The sequence below is a fragment of the Rhinopithecus roxellana genome, chromosome 18, assembly GCF_007565055.1.
Source record: "Rhinopithecus roxellana isolate Shanxi Qingling chromosome 18, ASM756505v1, whole genome shotgun sequence".
Lineage (NCBI taxonomy): Eukaryota > Metazoa > Chordata > Mammalia > Primates > Cercopithecidae > Rhinopithecus > Rhinopithecus roxellana.
This window is the reverse complement of record NC_044566.1, coordinates 94133128-94154596: the sequence shown is the minus strand read 5'-3', so window position 1 is coordinate 94154596 and position 21469 is coordinate 94133128. Positions and strand designations below refer to the sequence as shown.

The window sequence follows — 21469 nt, the reverse complement described above, 5'->3', positions numbered from 1 at the left end:
TGCAGTATGCGGAGATTGTGCCACTGCACTACAGCCTGGGCAACAGAGCAAGACTCCATCTCAAACACAAAAAAACAAACAAATGAGTCATTAAAGCAGCATACAAGCAAACCTTTTGCTAACAGAATCTATCCTGTTAGCTCTTCATGGCAAATGACTAAGTTGGGATCTCACAGCATTGGTCCTGGCAGTTTCCCTTCTTCCTTTGATTGGAGGTGGCTTTGGGTCAAACCTCTGCTCCCTCATCCCTCTAGCCTAGGTGGAGAACTTCAAGGCATGTGTTCTGTGTACAATTTAATTTTATTTCTTGCCTGTATTTTCTCTCTCTGTTGTGTCTGCTTCACCTATATTTATTCTTTTCTTGCACTGTGTCTATCTTTGAAACTCATCTTTTTTTTTTTTTTTTTTTGAGACGGAGTCTCGCTTTGTCGCCCAGGCTGGAGTGCAGTGGTGTGATCTTGGCTCACTGCAAGCTCCGCCTCCCGGGTTCACGCCATTCTCCTGCCTCAGCCTCCGAGTAGCTGGGACTACAGACGTGCACCACCACGCCCGGCTAATTTTTTGTATTTTTAGAAGAGACGGGGTTTCACCATGTTAGCCAGGATGGTCTCGAGCTCCTGACCTCGTGATCCGCCCACCTCGGCCTCCCAAAGTGCTGGGATTACAGGCGTGAGCCACCGCGCCCGGCTGAAAGTAATCTTAAAGCCTATTGTTAGAAAAAGGCTCTCCATTCTAAAGGAGTGGAAGAAATGAATTCTGTTCTTCACCAAAGTCCTTGGCAGGTAAATTATTTATTCCTTCAGGCTCCTAGGTCCTGGCTTCTTTGTAAGTATTACAAAAAATGGTGACCTTCATTACACATCTGTTCTTGTAAAATGCCACAGAGATGAGTGACTATAAGCATGGAAGAGAGGCACAATCTGTACAAAAAGCTACATAGCAATATCCTGTATATATATAGACTGTCACAACCATTATGAAGGAGGGGTGCTTTCAGTAAAGGGGGATTATTTATTTATAATCCCCCTTTACTGTATACTTCAAAAATTATACATTCTATGTTCCCACTTACTGTGTCCTGATCTGATTTATCTGGGTCTTTCAAGATTTCTGAAACTAATTATCATATTTTAAAACATTCATGAAATAGCTCACATCAAGAAATAGGACTATTAGGGTCACTTCTAGGCCATTCTTCATCCTAACATTAAGAAGAAAAAATTTATGACAAAAATTTCCCAGTAGAATAACCAACTCTAGAAACTTTAATTATGGGATACTTTTCCAAACACGCCTCTAAGGTGAGAAAAATAATAGGAAATAGATCTTTTTAATTCTTGTATATCAAAGTCCCATTATGTTCTCACTTGGGGAAAAAAAAAAAAGTAACATTAAATTATTAAAGAGAGTCCTGAATTGTTTTTTTTCCTTCATGTATGTTCCACAGGAGGAGAGAAACCTGAGTTTTAACAGATAAGATATCATGATGCTTCTCATTTTTAAACGAGGTTTACACATTAACCATTACTCATCAATTCCTAATCTTGATTTTAACAAAGAATAGTTTTTTGACCAGAGAGAACCCTTTTTCTCCCCCAGAGACTTCATCCAGTTAAACTAAACTAGGTGTGCTTCTTTAGTGCATATGTAGTATAGAATAAGTGCCATTTTTTCGTGCATGTCTTGAACTATACACTATTCGATCTCTTTCAGAAAATCTCCAAAGATGGCTGCTATCCTTCCTCATCTACGCATAGTGCTCTGTACACCAAAAGGCACAGTCTGTCTCCCCTCTCCCTAAATCTGGGCTGGCTTTCACCAACAAAACGAGATAGAAGGAATGATTATCAGTTCTAAGCCTAGCCTTTGTTGGTGGTGGTGTTTTTTGAGACAATATCTCACTCAGTCACCCAGGATGGAGTACAGTGGGGCAATCACAGCTCAGTGCAACCTCACCCTTCTGAGCTCAAGTGATCCTCCCACCTCAGCCTCCCAAGTAGCTGGGACCACAGGCATGAACCACCATGCCTGGCTAATTTTTACATTTTTTGTAGAAATGGGGGTCTCACCATTTTGTCCAGACTGGTCTTGAACTCCCGGGTTCAAGCAATCCTCCCACCTTGGCCTCCCAAAGTGCTGGGATTATAGGCATGAGCCACCGCACTGGGCCCAAACCTAGCCTTTAGAAAAACTGGGAGCTTCCACTACCTCCTTCTTGGAAGCCAGTCACCATATAAGAAGTTCTATCATCTTGAGACCACCATGGTAACAGGAAGTACAAGCTACCTATAAAGAGAGGATATATACAAGATGCCCCACCATCCCCTAGCTAGTCTCAGCCACCCCAGGCAAGATACCACAATGTGAGCAAGGAAATATCTTGGACATTCCAGTTCCTACAGTGTAAAATAGAAGAACCACCCAGCTGAGCCTTGACCAGATTTTAGAATTGCAAAAAATAATAAATTAATGTCTTAAGTTACTAGGCTTTGGGGTGGTTTGTTACTGAACAACAGAAAACCACAATAAGATTGTAAGACACTAGGAACACCTCCAAGATACAGTACCAAAGATTACTGCCATTTTCATGAAAATGGATTTCAAATACTAGCTATACTACAGAGTTAAGACAGAAGCACTGAGGAGATACACTATGCTGCAATCTCATTTCCACAGTCTCCCTTCTATTCAATGTCATGAAAGAGGTCAAGTAAGATACAGTAAGCGCCTGTTGGATCTTGAGAGTAGTTTGTAGTGTCTTATGAAAAACATTCTACTGATCATTTAAGGACTCAGCATAAATATTACTTTATCCATCCATCCATCCATCCATCCATCTATCCACACCTTACTGGGTCCCTACCTTCTTCCAGACACTGAGCTAGCAGCTGCAGACATAAACTTTAATAAAATACAGTTGCTATTCTTTTAAAACTTACAGTCTGATGAAAGAGAATGATGAGGAAATAATTATTAGAGTATGATAAGTACAGAAGAGTATAAAGAAAGGAGCACAGAAGCACAGGATGATATGAGAGAAAAAATAGGGGAGTCTAAATTCAATAAGGTAGAGAAGAGGACATCAAGAAAAGGTACACTGAGGGAAAGCTAAAATTAGCTTAAGCTAAATTGTAAAGGATGAGCACAAGTTACATTCAGTACAAAACTAAAAGAAACATGGAGATAAACTTGCCCTTGGGAAGTTCAAAGCACAAAATTAAGATATAATGAATGAGATTAACTCTTTGCCAATAAATAAATAAATAAATAAATCCATTAAGTCCTAGAACCAAAAACTTTTTTTTTTTTTTTTTTTTTTTGAGACGGAGTCTCGCTCTGTCACCCAGGCTGAAGTGCAGTGGCCGGATCTCAGCTCACTGCAAGCTCCGCCTCCCGGGTTTACGCCATTCTCCTGCCTCAGCCTCCCGAGTAGCTGGGACTACAGGCGCCCGCCACCTCGCCCGGCTAGTTTTTTGTAATTTTTAGTAGAGACGGGGTTTCACCATATTAGCCAGGATGATCTCGATCTCCTGACCTCGTGATCCACCCGTCTCGGCCTCCCAAAGTGCTGGGATTACAGGCTTGAGCCACCGCGCCCGGCCCCAAAAACTTAAGTCAAAGGAAAAACTGCCTAGAATTCTCACTGATCTTGAATTAAACAACACTAAAATTCCACATCTGGGATAAGAACAGGCCAACAGAAAGAACCAGGCTTCCATGGCTACAGGAATTCTGTCAGTGTCTCTATCACTATTTAAGAGAAAGGTTGGAGCTGGGCGCGGTGGCTCACACCTGCAATCCCAGCACTTTGTGGGGGCCAAGGCAGGCAGATCACTTGAGATCAGGAGTTCGAGACCAGCCTAGCCAACATGGTGAAACCCCACCTCTACCAAAAAATCAGGCAGCGTGATGGCGCACACCTGTAGTCTCAGCTACTTCGGAGGCTGAGGCACGAGAATCACTTGAACTCAGGAGGTGGAGGTCACAGTGAGCCAAGACCATGCCACTGCACTCCAGACTGGGTGACAGAATGAGAGCTGGTCTCAAAAAAAAAAAATAATAATAATAAAAGAAAGGCTGGAACCTACTAGGCTGGACCCATGGGGGAGGGGAGGACTACCAGGCTTGGCACCAATGGGGCCGTCAATGTTTGATACCATCAGCTGCTAAGGTCTTCTAATTCATTGTCCTTGCTCTGAGTACAGTCTCACCGAGCCACTTATTTATAATATGCTTCCCATTTAGACTTTCCTACTGGGAGAAAATACACAGCCAATATAATATTCTGATCTGCTTGTGAATTCTAGTTCTCAATGCATATTAATAAAATGACATTCTGGTTTGTGCTCTTGTGGGGTTGCCTGCAAAAGCCAGTTCCCCTGAGCCTGAAACATTCTGGGTGACCAAATTCCATCTTTGGACTTGCAAACCTGAGGTCTGATCCTGTACCATGGTGACCTTATAAACCACTCCGAAACCTGTCTGAACAGTTAGTCAACCCTAACTCCATTATCTAAACCTCTCCTGTACCCACATGCCCTTCTTTACCCCATCAGATTGCAAATTCCTTTGAGAACAGGAGATACGTCTTCCTATTTCTAGCTATGTGCTAAATACTCAATAAATGTTTCAAGAATGAGTAAATACACTTTGGGAGGCCGAGGTGGGAGGATCACTTGAGACCAGGAGTTCAAGACTAACCTGGGCAACATCACGAGACCTTGTCTCTACTAAGAATAAAAAAATTACCCAGGCATGGTGTCATGCACCTGGAGTCCCAGCTACACAGGAGGCTGCAATGGGAGGATCTCTTGAGACCAAAAGTTCGAGGCTGCAGTGAGCTATGACCAGGCCACTGCACTACAGCCTGGGTGATGGAGCGAGACCCTGTCTCAACCAAAAAAAGAAAGAAAGAAAAAAAAAATGAATAAAACAGTCAATGGAGACAGAACTAGGAATCTACGAATAACAACCATTACTTGCATATAAGTTTTCTTCCCCTATTATTACAAAAAGTTATCTGGTCCATTATAGAAACTAACAAGGGAAGACTATAGCATGAGTGAATGCTCTGTTTTAATTTCTCCACAGATTTTATGTATTAAAAGTCATATTCAGATAATCATCTATTTTATGCCAAACTGATTCACATTAAATTTCTATAGTTTTATTTATTTGGCTTATAGACAAGTCCAAGTCAATACTAAGAGATTTATACTCCAAAAGCACTAAAGTCCCTCTCAACAACAAGCCAAGTTTTCTTTTTCATAGCTGTGGTATTCTTTTCTACTTTTCTATCAGTTAAAAACATATTTCTGCTAAAAGATGGGTTTATATCCTTTATATCCACTTTATATAAATCAACATCAAGGTGGGCATTCAAAGCATATCAGTTCTATTTCTATGTTTGGAAACAAACCATTTCTATTCTGCTAAGAAATCTGTACATTTGACACCATAATTAGTGTAATATGTGTCTGAAAATTAAACCTAAACATTGCTAGCATCTCAGATAACTATTGGGATAGAAATCTCACGGCATAAACATAATTTCAAAATAAAAGCCCTTTACCAAGGTATGCACCTGCAAGAAAGAAAAGGAAAAAGAAAAAAGAAAAAAAGAAAGGCAGATAGATAGATGATCAACAGATAGAAAGATAGATGGATAAAAGCCCTTTCCTAGCTATTATAATAGAAGGCAAATTATTTTCAGTCAGTATCATTACTTAGGTTAAACATGTAGCCTTTGGCACTAAGAAATTCTTAGTTACCTTCAGCAAATATGGACAGGAGTCTTACAGGAAGTTCCACAAAATCACAGGCATAATTAAAAAGGAAGAAAAAGGGGTGACATCCTTTCCCAAAGGGCTTATATGAGGATGCACAGACACCTGAGAGCCCCAGTCTCAATATTTATGGGACAGTTTGTTTTTCTTTTTCTTTTTCTTTTTTTTTTAACAGAATGAGCTAGAAAAGCACAGAGTTGCTCCCAGAATAAAAAGAGTGAAATTTACAACTTTCTCCAAGTCTAGTTTGGAATGACAAATTTCAAATAGATCCTTTTTACTTAAAATAAAAAAAAAAAAAGGCCAGGCGTGGTGGCTCAAGCCTGTAATCCCAGCACTTTGGGAGGCCGAGACAGGAGGATCACAAGGTCAGGAGATCGGGGCCATCCTGGCTAACACGGTGAAACCCCATCTCTACTAAAAAACAGAAAAAAAAACTAGCCGGGCGAGGTGACAGGCACCTGTAGTCCCAGCTACTCAGGAGGCTGAGGCAGGAGAATGGCGTAAACCCGGGAGGCGGAGCTTGCAGTGAGCTGAGATCCGGTCACTGCACTCCAGCCTGGGCGACAGAGCGAGACTCCGTCTCAAAAAAAAAATTTTTTTTTAAGTTTTTTCCTCTTAGTTGAAATGATCCCCTCCAAACACTGGGGTTACTGTGATGTTTCTGAGCCACTGTGGGAAGCCACTTATCCCTGGGCAGCAGGGCAGGCCCACCTAAAGGGAGCGAGTAGAGGTACCTGTTTCCTCACCTGGGCCGACCCCTGGGGCCTCTGGCGTTTCTTGCTTCTGTCATCACTCACTGCTGTCTCTGCAGCTTAAATGTGGAATCCCTCTCTCCTAACTACATTCCTGACCCCAACCTGGCCGGGGCTCTGTCTGGCCTCCATCGGTGGCAGCCAACACGGTACCCTGGCCCCACTGAAGCTGGAGATTCTGAGAAGCTCATGTTTCAAACCACAAGAAATGTGAAGCGAATCATTTCAGTCAACTTCCGATGTTAGAATTTGAGAAATGATATTGGAAAGCGATTTGAGTTGAGAGCCAGGAAACCTGAGTCCTTACCCCAGCCCTGCCTCTAATTAGCTGTGCAGTCTTGGGGGATATTTGAACTTTCCACATCCACAGAACACTCTTCTAGGATCTCTAGGTTTCCTTTGTGGTTTAAAAATCCCACAGTTCTATGAATATGGAATTCTAAGTCTGTTCCTCTCAAATGGTTTATCTGAGTGCTGGAAATTGCTTTGTAAGAAACTAAAACATAAAAGGCATCCAGAAAAAAGAAAAAAGATGAATACCATATTTGCTTTGAATCACAGTTGCATTACCTTAATTATTTTTCTTTATGGAAAGAATTGTGGGGTAAAAAGGAGGGAAGATTCACTACGTAGATTTAAATAAATATAAGAGTGAGTATTAACAAAGATTTATCTTATTTTTCTAACTTTCTCAACTCATGGCACTGGATTTTTTATTAATTACTTTACAATGGGCTTAAACTATAACAAAATAGCCCTCTTAATTCCTGGTGGGAAGTATGCAAATCCATGGGATATTTAAAACACCATATTTTATAAAATTTTAATTAAAAGACCAACAATAGGCCCACCCTTGCCCTGGGACCATATGAACAATGAGCTAAAGACAATCTCCCAGAGAAGCGGGTGGGCTGTAACCTGAGCCAGCTGCTGGAACCCGTGACAGAGTGTCTCCACAGCTCTGCTGTTCAAAGGAGCAGAGAGCTGAGAGTTTCCTTCCTCAACAGAGAAACAAATATCAGGGACAGTCCAAAAGGGGAGCACAGGCTCTGAGGCAGGAAGAGATGGGGAGTACCCAGCAGCCTCCCAGGTAGTTCTCGAGAGCCAGCCTGAAGAAAGGGGAGACCACCGCACTCCAACTGAGACACTGAGTCAGGAGAGGGGAAGATGCTTCTCTTTAGGAGTAAACTGTCAGTGAGAGCAGGACTGCAAACCTAGGGAGCTGGAGGGGCATTTCAGGGTACCTGGGGTCCTGCCTCTAAGATGGTCTATTCTCTGAGGACTGAGGATGACCTAAAATCCGAGAGAAGGAAGCCCGGGGTCCACAGTGACCACCTGTTAGAGAAGCCCAGCAGGCCTCAGACCCCATCAATTCCAGTCTACCCTTAGGCTTAACTGTGGAGCCATCAACCCTCTCTCCTCTTTGTAATCTCATGTAAAGCATCCATGCTTGTGCTTATTTTTGTGCTTGTTTTCATTTACTTAGAACTATCCCTTCAAACACCTGAGGACTTTATGCATTTGTCAGAGAAACAGTACTTGAATCTGCTGAAGGAAGGGCAGCTCTTAGGGTGGGCCTGGGGCAGGGCTAGGGCTCAGGAGATGGGGGGACCTGGATGCAGCCAAAAAGCAAAGCCCAGGAGGTCCAAGCATGACTGAGCTCTTCAGGAGCATTCCCTGGGCCTGGCCTATCTCCCTTACCGAGTTAACCCTAGGTTCAATTTTTATTGTTCTCAGCTGGGCCAAATGGAGAGCCTCCACGTCCATGTTCTAAAGTTATCTCTGATTGCAAGCCACTCCCTCTTAGATGGCTCCCAAGAGCTCCTTCCTTTTGTCTCTAGGCCTCAGCCAAACTGCATGGTGCCTCACGTCTCTGCAGAATTATGTCCCTTTGGTATCTGCTGGAAACCCCACATGGTTGCACTGGTCTGCACATTTAATATTTTGTAGCAAGTGCAGTATCAAACATTACTATCCAACAACTCTGCGAACATCGCTGAAACTTGCTGAGCGCAGAGGTGATGAAACCTTTCCAAGCATCTGGCAGATGCATTTGTTTCAGAGCACATGACTTGCTTTTTGAGGGGATTCAGTACCAAGCTAGACTGGAAACTCAAATTTACCCAGGGCGCTCCCACATTTTACCTCACAGTTCATGTCTTGGCAGTTAACCCACGATGTTCTATTAACGTCAGACAAATCCCATTTTCAGGGAACCGTTGCCTAAAGAGCCTCCATGTTTAATTCGCTAATAATTAAGAAAATGACCAAGCATAGGACAGAGAGGCTGAAGAAGGAATTCCATTCAGGTTTCTGGAAGGGATTTAATGAAAGCCAATTCCGAAGGAACACATTTAAAACATTACAAGGGCTGCGTTTTTTTTTGTTGTTGTTGCTTTTTAAGACATAGGGTCTTGCTCTGTTGCCCAGGCTGCAGTGCAGAGGTGTGATCATGGCTCACTGCAGCCTTGACCTCCTAGGCTCAAGCAGTTGTCCCACCTTGGCCCCCTAAAGTGCTAGGATTACAGGCGTGACTCACCGCAAGGGCTGGGCTGAGTCTTGATACGAGCAGAGAATTATACATTTCTCATGGACTATTTGAGCCTAAGCTCTCCTAACACAGATTCTATAATCCATCTTTTTGGTGGTCTTGAGGTGGGGGACCTTCTCTGCTTCTCTAACTGCTCCTCTTCACGGGTACCTGCATGGTCCCCCATTTCTTTCTCTGGTCCTTCAACAGAGCCACCCTTCACTCTGCCTGATATCAAAGTACAGAGTACAAAGTACAAAAATGCACAAACCACAGTGCAGCACCCTAACCAGTAGGCCCATCTTCCCTCTATCGTCTCTCTTATCTATTCTCTGCACAGCTGCCATTTGTCTTTCTAAATCTCTCATCTGACAGCATCATGCCTCAGCTGAAATTCTTTCAATGACGCCTCATTGCCACCAGAATAAAATCCAAACTCCTCAGCATGACCTAAGACCTTTTGTGACCAACCGTACTATTTTGCTGGATTCTTCTGCCCTTCTCCAACCATCCAGCAACATGGACTATTTCTGATTCCCTAGTGCACCAGGCCCCTTTGACTGGCACCAAGTTGCTCAGACGGGTCTCAGGCACACATACCATTCTGCTGAGATTACTCAAAGATACTTCTGTGTCTCCTGCCAGACTTGAGAATCTAACCATGTTATTCATCTTTAATTCTCCAATACCCAGCAGAACACCTGACACAAGATGAATGTTGCTGAGTAAATGTGAAGTTGGGACTTTAAAAGAGGGACTGCACAATTTAGTTGTGAGATCACATGAGGTTCCAAATGAAACAGCGTCTCAGCAACACGTGAGACTTCAGATAGCTCCTTTCATCAAATAATGTACTGCTTCCTAAAAAGTCAAATTTCAGTAGATCTTTGAGGGTCATACGAATTTCATTCTGCTACCTTCTCAAATCCCTCAAATGGAAGAGCACACACAATTGTTTATTAAAATGCAGTAAACTAAGTAACATAAATGTTCAGAAGCCTTAATAACTAGTTATCAATTAAGTGCATTTTTGTAAAGAATCATATTTTTTTTGGTCTTACAAAGAAGCAATTTTAAAATCACTTCCTAAGTACTACTGCACAGCTGAGGACAGGAGAGTTACCCAGAAAACCAGGAGTAGACTTGTGGTCATTCGGGGCCCAAGTGGCATGTCTGGCTTCCCGTTTAGTCAGGGATTCAGCCTGCTGAACAGCTAAAGTTGAGGGTGGCAACTAAAAACAGCCACCCTCAAAAATAAAATGACATTCCCTAGAGGAGAGAATAGAGGTTGTAATAAGCTCCCTAGTGACCCAGCGTCTCCCCACCAATGGAAGGGCAGCAGCAAGGGCATGCAGAGGTCTCCTGGATGGTGGTATCTCTTTGGATTCTCAAACATCTGTGAGGACCAAGTTTTAGGGGAAATGTCATCACTGAATTACAGATTAAGAAAAGTGAGTTTTAGGAAGGTTTATAACTTATGAAAGGATCAGAGTAATAAAAGACAGACCTGAGTGAAAACCTCTGTGGACATATGACTACATCCTGGGTCCCGTCACTACCTCTAGTGTCTAGAGCACCTACCAACTCTTTCATGCGCATTCCACTCAACCTTGAGGTAGATGTAAGTAAGGGTACTTTCTTTTGTTTTCCAGTTGTCTGTATGTGTCTCTGGTTGTCTTTCTTTTTTTTTTTTTTGAGACAGTCTCGCTCTGTCACCCAGGCTGGAGTGCAGTGGTACGATCTCAGCTCACTGCAAGCTCTGCCTACCAGGCTCACACCATTCTCCTGCCTCAGCCTCCTGAGTAGCTGGGACTACAGGTGCCCGCCACCACGCCCAGCTAACTTTCTGTATTTTTAGTAGAGACGGGGTTTCATCGTGTTAGCCAGGATGGTCTCGATCTCCTGACCTAGTGATCCACCCGCCTCGGCCTCCCAAAGTGCTGGGATTATAGGCATGAGCCACCGCGCCCAGCCAGTTGTCTTTCTTTAGAATTCTATTTTTGTTGCTAAAAGGACCATAATTTTGTGTGGATATCTAGCACAGCGGATATGCTTCAAGTTAAAACATGTCCATCACAGTTATGTGTTGCATAACTCTGGAGATACATTCTGAGAAATGCATCATTAGGTGACTTCGTCCTTGTGCAGACGTGATAAAGTGTACTCACAAACCTAGATGGTATAGCCTACCACGCACCTAGGCTACAGGGTGTAGCCTATTACTCCTAGGCCACAAACCTGTACAGCATGGGACTGTGCTGACTACTGCAGGGAGACGTAACACAATGGAAGTATGTGTGTACCTAAACATATCTAAACACAGAAAAGGTATGGTAAAATACAGCATTATAATTTGATGGGACCAGCATTGTTGGCTGAAAAGTCATTATGCAGTGCATGACTGTATTTACACATTGCGATACACCAATGAACTTTCCTTCAGGACTTGTCTTAGGAAGACATACTCCCTAATGTGCCACCCATCATCCCTATGTAAGTCTTCACTTATGCACTGAGTATAATTTCACTCAAATTCCTCCGAGCTGACCAGCGCCACGCTGCTCCTATCAGAGCAGCATTTCAGCTCCTGGGCTGTCATCCAGAGTCTTACTTCAAACACAGTGGAGAGTCAGTTTTGTAGATATAATGCTAAGCAGATGGGGAAGGCACTCTGACTCTAGGACTTCTGACATCAGGGGACTTTGATGAACTTACTGAATCTGTCCTCTTTGGATCTCGTGCACACACTCGAGAGTGTTGCTCAAACCCATGTGGGACACACTCAGTATTATCTAGGTTCTTTCAGGCAACCCTGGTAGAAAAAGGCAGAGATACAGACATAGCAGGACTCGTTTTTGTTTTAGAAACCATAGAGATTTTGTGGCTGATAATATGTTAAATGACATATAGGAATTCTGAGGCCAAAACCTGGAGTTCCATTTCCTTTAAAGACTCATGGTTTGTGTGTGTTTGTTTTTGCATGCAAACATACTGTGGCTCCTTTTCTTCTGCTCCCATGATTTGCCACCTTGAAATACTGGTGCCAAGTTCTCATATCCATCCATTTGTGTAATACCCATTAAGTGCCTACCATGGATAAAATACTGTTGTAGGAATGTTGGCAAATGTAAACATGAATTTTCAAAAAACTATGGTTTACAATTTTAAAAAATAATTATGGCTTTCTATTCTCATGGAGGCTTTATTTTCTATTTAGGGGAAAAATAAGCAGTTTCATAGTTACAAATAATCATAATAAAGAGGGATAGCGATGAATGCTGGAGGCACAGTATATACGTCATACATTTCCATCTGATTAGGCTACCCCGACGGAAGATATCATCCTTAGTTCAAATCTTCCTCTATCCATGCCTGTTGATCTTCTTTAATATCCTAAGACATATACACTAATCACATAGATAAAATTGTCCTTCTATCCTTCATTGGTTTACAAATATGGTCTGCATTTATCCAGTTCCACCAACTGTAGAATTTCACCATTCTCTCTGACATATTTAAAATGTCAGCTAAATGTTATTTTAAAAAGAAAAGAAGAATGTGACCTCTCATGGGGAACACAAATATATAATGATGGACTAAAGGGTTCATCAATATCCTTCATTCAGATAAGAGAATAACATCTTACATTCACTTGATGTATACAGGTGGTATTTCATACGTGTGTGCTTTCATCTAGTTACATATGTAGTTAATGTCAACCCCCTACTTGATCCTAGGTTTTCCTGACCACAACATGGAGCAAAAATCATGTCACAGTGTCCACTATATGGAGAAAAAGAAAAGTTACTACCCTAAGCAGGCTGAGGAAAAAAAATAAAGAAAATGATGAAATACTTTGTAAACATAAAAATCAACACACTGATCTTGTACCCTAATTGTTTCAGCAGGAGGCATCACGGTTCCGCTGAGTTCTCTGGCTCCTGAGGGCACCGCTACACTGTGTTCCATGTGTGTGCCCTGCTCCCACATAACATGTTCAATCACGTCCCCTACGGTCCTATGCCAGGGCACATGGGGACACAGCCGCCCACACACCCTCCCCTGCCTGTAACAGTGCATGGGGCTGCAGAGGCATACCTTTGGAGCGGTGAGGAAGACAGGAGAACCCTGTGAGGTGCCCATCAGCTGAACCTCACTTAAGGATGGCGGGGTCATGGCCAGATCATCCTCCTAGCCTATCAGGCCTCCACCTTCATTTAGAAAGGCTGGCACAAATACAAAGTTAATTATGCTTTCCCAATATGTTTCTGTGGTTGCTGATTCGGACTCAGGCATAGAAGTTGTTTTTCAGAAGCAATTTTCATCCTTAACACTTCCTTCAGTTTAGGAAAATAACACTGAATTTGCACAGTCGAATGCTGATATTCTTGAAGTTTGGTGAGTTAAGCAAGATGGTTTTAAACAAATTAAAGAACAAATGAATCAGTCAAGGAAACAAAGATTCTAAATGTTCGTAAATCATTTCCTTTTCCTACAATGTTTCTAATGAGAAAGCTTGTAACATACATCTTCCAGGGACCTGGGAATCCAGCTCAAGCTTAAACGCTCAAAATAGCCACTTTAAGAGTGCTACCCTTAACTTCTTACTTCAATTAGATTTCATATCTGATTGACGTTTAGTAGGCCTGGTAGTTGGGCTGAATGTACATCTACGATTTTCTGGATTTCTTCCAAATGATTTAATGCTTTGTTACATGCTGATTCTCTTCACCCAAGAGCTGTCTAAAGTCTCAGCCATGGTCCATGTCGTCACCACACCTTCCTCCCGTGAGCTCTCAGACACTGACACGTCCCTTTCCTGAGTGTGCCCTGGTACCCCTCCAACTACCCCACACCAAGTATTTTTGCTCCTTCATCCTCTGGGCCCTCTAGTATCTTCTTTTCCCAGTCCAGGGTCCACCTCCAAAGACTCCCCAGCCTCGACTCCCTGGGAGGTCATTTTAGGACCTTGGGTCACTCACTCTCACCCACATCCTGCCACCATCATGGCCATCCATCCTTTCTCTTCTCTATTCCCAGGTGACTGACGTTTCCAACAAGGCTAATGGTTTTCATTGAAATCTTAAGTGGAAAGACCCCCCTCTTGGTTGATAATTCATTTGTTTAATTCTATAAATATTTATTGAATATCTACCACTTGTTCCACATGCTTAAAAACTAAGATCCCTACCTCCTGGAGTTTATGTAAGAAGCAAGAACATATACCAGTGTGAGAAGCTCATAAGAGACAGGGAGAGAAAAAAGAAATCAGAGCAAGGTAGAGAGGACCAGCAAGGCCAAAGGGGGGTGGAGGTGTAGCAGTCAGCAACAGCCTCACTGCAAAGATCAGATTTGGAAAAAGGTTTGCAGGGGGCAAGAGATAGCCAGGTAAAGAATTTGCAGGGAGAGGATAGGTCCCAAGCCAGAAGCCTGCCTCGGGAGGGAGACAGGAGCCCAAGGAGGCCAGTGTGGCTACAGACAGACAGCGGGTGGTGGGAGAGGCGAGCTGGGACAAGGCCTGGGAGTAAATGGGAAACAAGGTCACAGGGACCCTTGGGTCACTGTAAGGCCTTTGCTGGGGGATTCTGAACACAGGAATGATATCCTCTGACTCACTTTTTTTTTTTTTTTTTTTTTTTGAGACGGAGTCTCACTCTGTCGCCCAGGCTGGAGTGCAGTGGCCAGATCTCAGCTCACTGCAAGCTCCGCCTCCCGGGTTTACGCCATTCTCCTGCCTCAGCCTCCTGAGTAGCCGGGACTACAGGCACCGGCCATCTCGCCTGGCTAGTTTTTTGTATTTTTTAGTAGAGACGGGGTTTCACCGTGTTAGCCAGGATGGTCTCGATCTCCTGACCTCGTGATCCGCCCGTCTCGGACTCCCAAAGCGCTGGGATTACAGGCTTGAGCCACCGTGCCCGGCCCTGACTCACTTTTTGTTTTTTTGTTTTTTTGTTTTTTTGAGACGGAGTCTCGCTCTGTCGCCCAGGCTGGAGTGCAGTGGCCGGATCTCAGCTCACTGCAAGCCCCGCTTCCCGGGTTTACGCCATTCTCCTGCCTCAGCCTCCCGAGTAGCTGGGACTACAGGCGCCCGCCACCTCACCCGGCTAGTTTTTTGTATTTTTTAGTAGAGACGGGGTTTCACCGTGTTAGCCAGGATGGTCTCGATCTCCTGACCTCGTGATCCGCCCGTCTCGGCCTCCCAAAGTGCTGGGATTACAGGCTTGAGCCACCGCGCCCGGCCCCCTGACTCACTTTTTAAACAACCTCTCTAGCTACACTGTTAGGACCCACTGGAAGAGGGCAAGGAGAGAACCCAGAAGACTTGAGAAGTCTCTCGCATTAATCCAGGTAAGAGGGACAGACAAAGGCTGTGGTGATGGTTCCAGCAGGGGGAGAACAAGCTGATGACACTTGCTGCTCCCCCTGCCACTCCCCATGGCCTGCTTTCCAAACCCTTACTCGCCCAAGCTCCTCCTGCCCCAGGCCAGCTTGACATTAGCTCCCTCAGCACAATCTGCCACTGCACTTTTCAATACACAATCCTCTCCTTCCATTTGGAGCTGGCAGTATCTCTCCTTCCTCAACTCTTCCCCTAAAAAACCCTTAATTCCCTCCCCTGAGACCCCATGAAGAGCCCTGCTTCAAAACTCAGACCACATTATCCTGTATCTTCGATCTCTTCTTCATGCCTGGGTTTCACCCTTCTCAGCTCATTCTTGCTTTCCCAATCCTGGTAAAACCTCCCGCAGACCTTGTCACTGCTCTGAGTCACTCTGATTCCTTTTTCTGTTTCCAGCTTACTCTAACCTGTGTCTCCCCACTCACTTCTTTACCCCTGCCCGGTCACCAACTCCACCGCCCTTTCTCGGGAACTCCCTAGCCGGGGCGAGACTGTCTGCCCTCTCTGCCTGCCTTCTTCCAACTCTTCTTTTCCATTTCCTGGTTCTTATCCTAACTTCTGTCTCTGATTCCCCTGTTTTCCTAAATGAAGGCACTAGCCCAGGCTTCAGTCCGTCATGCTCTCGGCCCCTTTCTTGCCCGTCTCACTTTTCTGTGGATGAATCCAGATCTTCCTTTTTAAACACAACTTCTCTCAGGGCTGGACTTCCGCGTTTCCAACCACTTCAAGAGCTCCTAGCACCTGGGTGTTCCACTAAGCTCTCAAACAATACATCCACAATAGATTCCCATGGGACTAGATTTATGTCATGACACGGGTCCTAGTCCCCTGCTTATTAATATTAAGACACACCTTTATCTCCTCTCCTAAGTTATGAGCATTTTAAAAGCAAGGATCCTAGCTTATCTTCATGGTTCCAAGTACCTCACAAAGCTGAGTCCTCTCACAAGTTGTTTAAGAATAAACATAAGTTAAATAAATATACCCTTAAGCTCAGCTGATCAGTGCTACCTGAAAAGTAAGCTTTTCTTTTTAAGGACTATGTGATGATAATTAAAACAAAACAAAACAAAACGAAACAAAAAAACAGTGATCACTATTTCCTGTAAAAGGCATTACTTGAACTAGAATTAAAATTCTCATCTCCTGGAGGTTTAGAAGTGTCTATTCAGATTTTTTTTTTTTTTTTGAAACGGACTTTCGCTCTCATTGCCTAGGCTGGAGTCAGTGGCGCAATCTTGGCTCACTGTAACCTCCGCCTCCTGGGTTCAAGCGATTCTCCTGCCTCAGCCTCCTGAGATTACCGGCACCCGCCACCACGCCCGGCTAATTTTTGTATTTTTGGTAGAGACGGGGTTTCACCATCTTGGCCAGGCTGGTCTCCAACTCCTGACCTCAGGTAATCTGCCCGCCTCAGCCTCCCAAAGTGCTGGGATTACAGGCGTGAGCCACCGCGTCCGGCCCAGAAATATAATTTATCCAGATTTTTTGGTAGTCTAAGCCTAGACATGAACTAATATCCCAGAAACTACAACGCTCACAGAAAGTTACACTATTGGCCACTGAATTCTAACTGATAAAAATTTCAAGGAATTTATGAAAACACTTTTCAATAAAAAGCCAAAAACAAAGTATTGAGGGTTTTTTTTTTTTTTTCTTTTGGCTGTATATCATAAAAAAGTGAGGACAAAACATCATGAAAATAAGTTTTTTTCTTTTCAAAAGGACAGATGGGAAATGAGATCAGGGACTTCCAGGCCTTTGTAAGCAGCAGGCACGGCTTCCTCTCCATGTCAGTGATTTGTAGATCATTATCAGTCTCATGTAAGTAGAAGAGGAAAAGAACCAGAGGAAAAATAAAATTCAGGATGTTATTGAAAGGGAAATGGAGCAAGCACATTTTTCTACACAATGCTGAGAACACTCTAGGATTCTCCTGTATTCAAACATTTCCAAAAAGTAAAATTTCTAAGATTGTCAATTATGAATAATCTTTGGTCTGCACTCCTATCCTTTCTTTTCAGTTCTCTTGCTAAGACATTTATATAGGTAATACACCATGAGTATCAGTGGAAAAAGCACCTAAGGACTCACTCATCGACCTGATTTTGCAAACAGTTCTAAGGATGACAACAGTTTCCCACCCATAAATATAGCACAGAAATCCTATAACGAAATCCTATGCTTTTTAAAAATTGTTGTTTTTAAATACATAAAACATAAAATATACTATCTTAACCATTTTTAAGTGTACAGTTCAGTGGTATTAAGTACATTCTCATTTTTCAACCATCACCACCATCCATCTCCAAAATTATTTTCATGTTTCCAACTGCGTCTCTGTTCTCATTGAACAGTAACTCCCCATTGCTCCCCACCTCCATCCCTAGTAACCACCATTCTACTTTCTGCCTCTGATGCATTTGATTCTTTAGGGAAGGGACCTTACATATGTGGAATTGAACAGTATTTGTCCTTCTGTGACTGGCTTATCCACTGAGCATAATACCCTCAGGGTCCATCCATATTGTAACATGGGACAGGAGTTGCTTCCCTTTTCAGGCTGAATAATATTCCATTTGATGTAAATCCCACATTTTGTTTCTCCATTTATCCCTTGACGGACACTTGGGTTACTTCCCCCTTTCGGCTACTGTAGATAATGCTGATCTCAATAGGGGTGAACAAATCTCTCTTTGAGTCCCTGCTTCCAAGTCTTTGGGGCATATATCTAGAAGTGGGATATAACGTGCTTTTGAGACAAGGTCTCACTCTGTCACCCAGGCCAGACCGCAGCAGCACAATCATGGCTCACTGCAGCCTCAACCTGTTAGGCTCAAGTGATCCTCCCACCTCAGCCTCCTGAGTAGTTGGGACCACAGGTGTGCGTCACCATGCCCAGCTAATTTTTTTTTTTTTTCAGAGACAACTGAGTATTTATTTTTGTGCCTTCCTTCCTATGTATTTCAAGTCTTCAAAACAAGGCCCCAGGAACCTCCAGACTCAATTATGCCCCTGGGCTTGGTCCACTATTACAGGAGTCTTAGGGAACCTCGTACATAAGCTTCAGTTACTCATTCACAGTATTAAACCCCAAGACAGAAGATGCAACTAAGCAAAACTCCCTCCTCTATTCCTCCATGGCAAATGCTGATTTCAGATGAGGCAGCAGCCAATGTGAAAAACGCTGGAATTTTTCCTTGGAACTGGACGGTGATGAGAGGTGCCTGCCACGAACATAAGCGACTGTCTTTTCTTTGACCCTTCCTTTCCAGTTTTTGAAGATTAAGCAGGAAATAATCTTTTCTGAAGATACTTGGTAATAATTCCAAAAAAACCCAAAACACATGCTTCCACTACACTGTGCTTTCAGATATTCTGGATCGGGTTCAGCTGGTGGATGAGCTGATTGATGTGTTCATCCCAATAACCAGGTGAGCCCATCTCCTTGAGGAAGCCCACTCTATTCTTGGTAGCATGATGGACCACCGAGAAGTGGGAAGGGCACAAGACCCATGAGATCTCCTGGAAATACTTCCCTGGGAAGGCAATTTCATAAGTGAGGTCTCCCAGGCAAATGACAGCAAACTCCCCAAGGTGCTCCTCAATCATTGTGTTGTCTGTCAGAGGGATGGTCTCATTCTCAACCTTGGCTTGTCCATGTTTCAAAATGAGTTCTTGGACAGACTTCGATTGGAAATCCCCAGGTCACATAAGGTTCTACTATAAGCAGCGTTTTTAGGCTCTGGGGGGATGACTTTTACAAAGATACAACCGAAAATTTTCTTCAGGCAAAGTCTTGTAATGGTTCTCTGCACCAGTAAAGTCACACCATGAATTCTTTGGATGCGTAAATCAAAGGCCAAGGAATGTTTATCTGGCAATTCCAAGGCATGAGGTTTCACTTCTAGTTGTCCGAGATGCACCTTGTTGCATTTCTGCCACCGGGAATCATGTAGGAATGATTCCAGTCACTTAAACATGAACCTTTTCCTTTCTTCTGCTCCTTCTTTGCTAAAAGTACCTGCTTTACCTGAGTGGCTTTCAGGGCTTGATAAGCCTTCCTCTTTTTCAGATTTTCTGGAACCAAAGGGATTTTTCTTTGCTCTTGCTCTGCCATCTTTCCAGTATCTAATATTTTTTAAATTTATTTTTCGTAGAGACAAGGTCTTGCTGTGCTGTCCAGGGTGGTTTTGAACTCCTAGGCTCAAGCAATCCTCCCACCTTGGTCACCCAAAGTGCTGCGGTTACAGGCACGTTACAGCCAACGAACCCGGCCCAATATGCTCTTTTTATCCTTCCATACAAGCTCTATCCTCTGTTTGTTTACACCAGACACTAAAGTCTAATTTTTATGAAATATGAATGGTAGCATAAATTTCTTCCAACATTCTTACTAATCACTACCTTTCTCATATTCTATCACTTTACATAGTTGCACAAGCATTAGTAAGCTGTGTAACAAGTCAGGATACAAGGAGCTTAAAAGTCAGATGAAGATTCAGTGGGTTAATCACAGGGTTAACAATGTCCCCACCAACAGGACCATCAGGTAAAAATACTTCCACTTGAAGGAGAATCGTCACTGGAAATCAATAGTCAACTGCCATCCAAATCCCATGTCTTTGATGGAAAAGGCAGGCGTCCTGGGCTTGACTTTCAGTTAAACAGAGGCTCATCATGTCTTAAGCGACAAGTCAACTTATACAGCTTGACCTAAAGCCTTTTAATCTAAAGGTCATTACCTCTGTCTAACTGCTTGTTAAAGTTTACCTCTAACTTTGCTCATGGAAAAAGTAAGTTCTCAGATTTATGCCAAATAAACTGGGTAAGATGACAAAACAATAAGAAAAATAAAGGTTTATTACTCACTGGAAAAAAAATACTCTCCTGTCCCTGTTTTACCCGCACTTTTTAATTTCAGAAATTACCTACTTCTGCCAAACCAAACCGAGTCACAAAAATCATAGTGACTTTCACAAATCTAGTCACTGGGACTGCCACATGTTCCAAACAGTATTAATATTTACTTGATGAATCAAAGAAAAACAACCTAATTCTTGTAAAAATTTTACTAATTAGTAAGGTAAGCAATGGGTATTCAACCCTAGCACCTAGCAAGGAAGGCATTTTGTGCATGTGGAGGTGGGCAGGTGGGTGGGAGGACAGAGGCTCAAAGCCAGCCCTTCTCAGGACCACAGCATGGGGTGGGGGGACACCTGCAGCACACAAGAAGCCTAAGAAGCAGGTTGTGAAGGGTCAAGACCGCATACTCAAGTGTTTATGTGCACAGTGCAGACAGGCACTAGGAAAGGAACTGAGAGAGTAGGGTAAAGTTTCTGTGGACTTAAACAGCTTCAGACAATACGGGATTTCAAGTGGTCTCTAAAGGGTAGGAAAGATCTAGAAGAGAAGATCCTGCTGGCAAGGAGAACCATGAAGCCAAAGCAGAGATGGCAGAGATCCCCCAAGCAACAGGATCTGATTCTGCAAAAAGAAGGGCCATCAGCTAGCGACGGCTGCAGGCCCCTTGGTGTTCCTGTCCCTGGCCACGGTGATCACATATACTTTACTTCATTAATATTCCCTTTTTTTTTTTTTTGAGATGGAGTTTTCCTCTTGTCGCCCAGGCTGGAGTGCAATGGCACGATCTTTGCTCACTGCAACCTCCACCTCCCAGGTTCAAGCGATTATCTTGCCTCAGCCTCCCAAGTAGCTGGAATTATAGGCGCCCGTCACCACGCCTGGCTAATTTTTGTATTTTTAGTAGAGATGGGGTTTTGCCATGTTGGCCAGGCTGGTCTCCAACACCTGACCTCAGGTGATCCACCCGCCTCGACTCCCAACGTGCTGGGATTACAGGCATGAGCCACCGTGCCTGGCCTACTTCATCAATATCCTGGTGACTGGGAACTATTATTTTGATTTTTTTAGTTAGTTTGTTTGTTTTGAGATGGAGTCTCGCTCTGTCACGCAGGCTGGAGTGCAGTGACACGAT

The 21469-nt window shown here is 43.5% G+C and overlaps 1 protein-coding gene and 1 pseudogene across 17 annotated transcripts in view; both read right to left on the bottom strand.

Moving 5' to 3' along the window:
• DOCK9 (dedicator of cytokinesis 9) overlaps positions 1 to 21469 on the bottom strand; it is a 306369-nt gene that overhangs the window by 145865 nt on the left and 139035 nt on the right. The window lies entirely within an intron of this gene.
• LOC115894541 lies at positions 18652 to 19591 on the bottom strand (annotated as a pseudogene).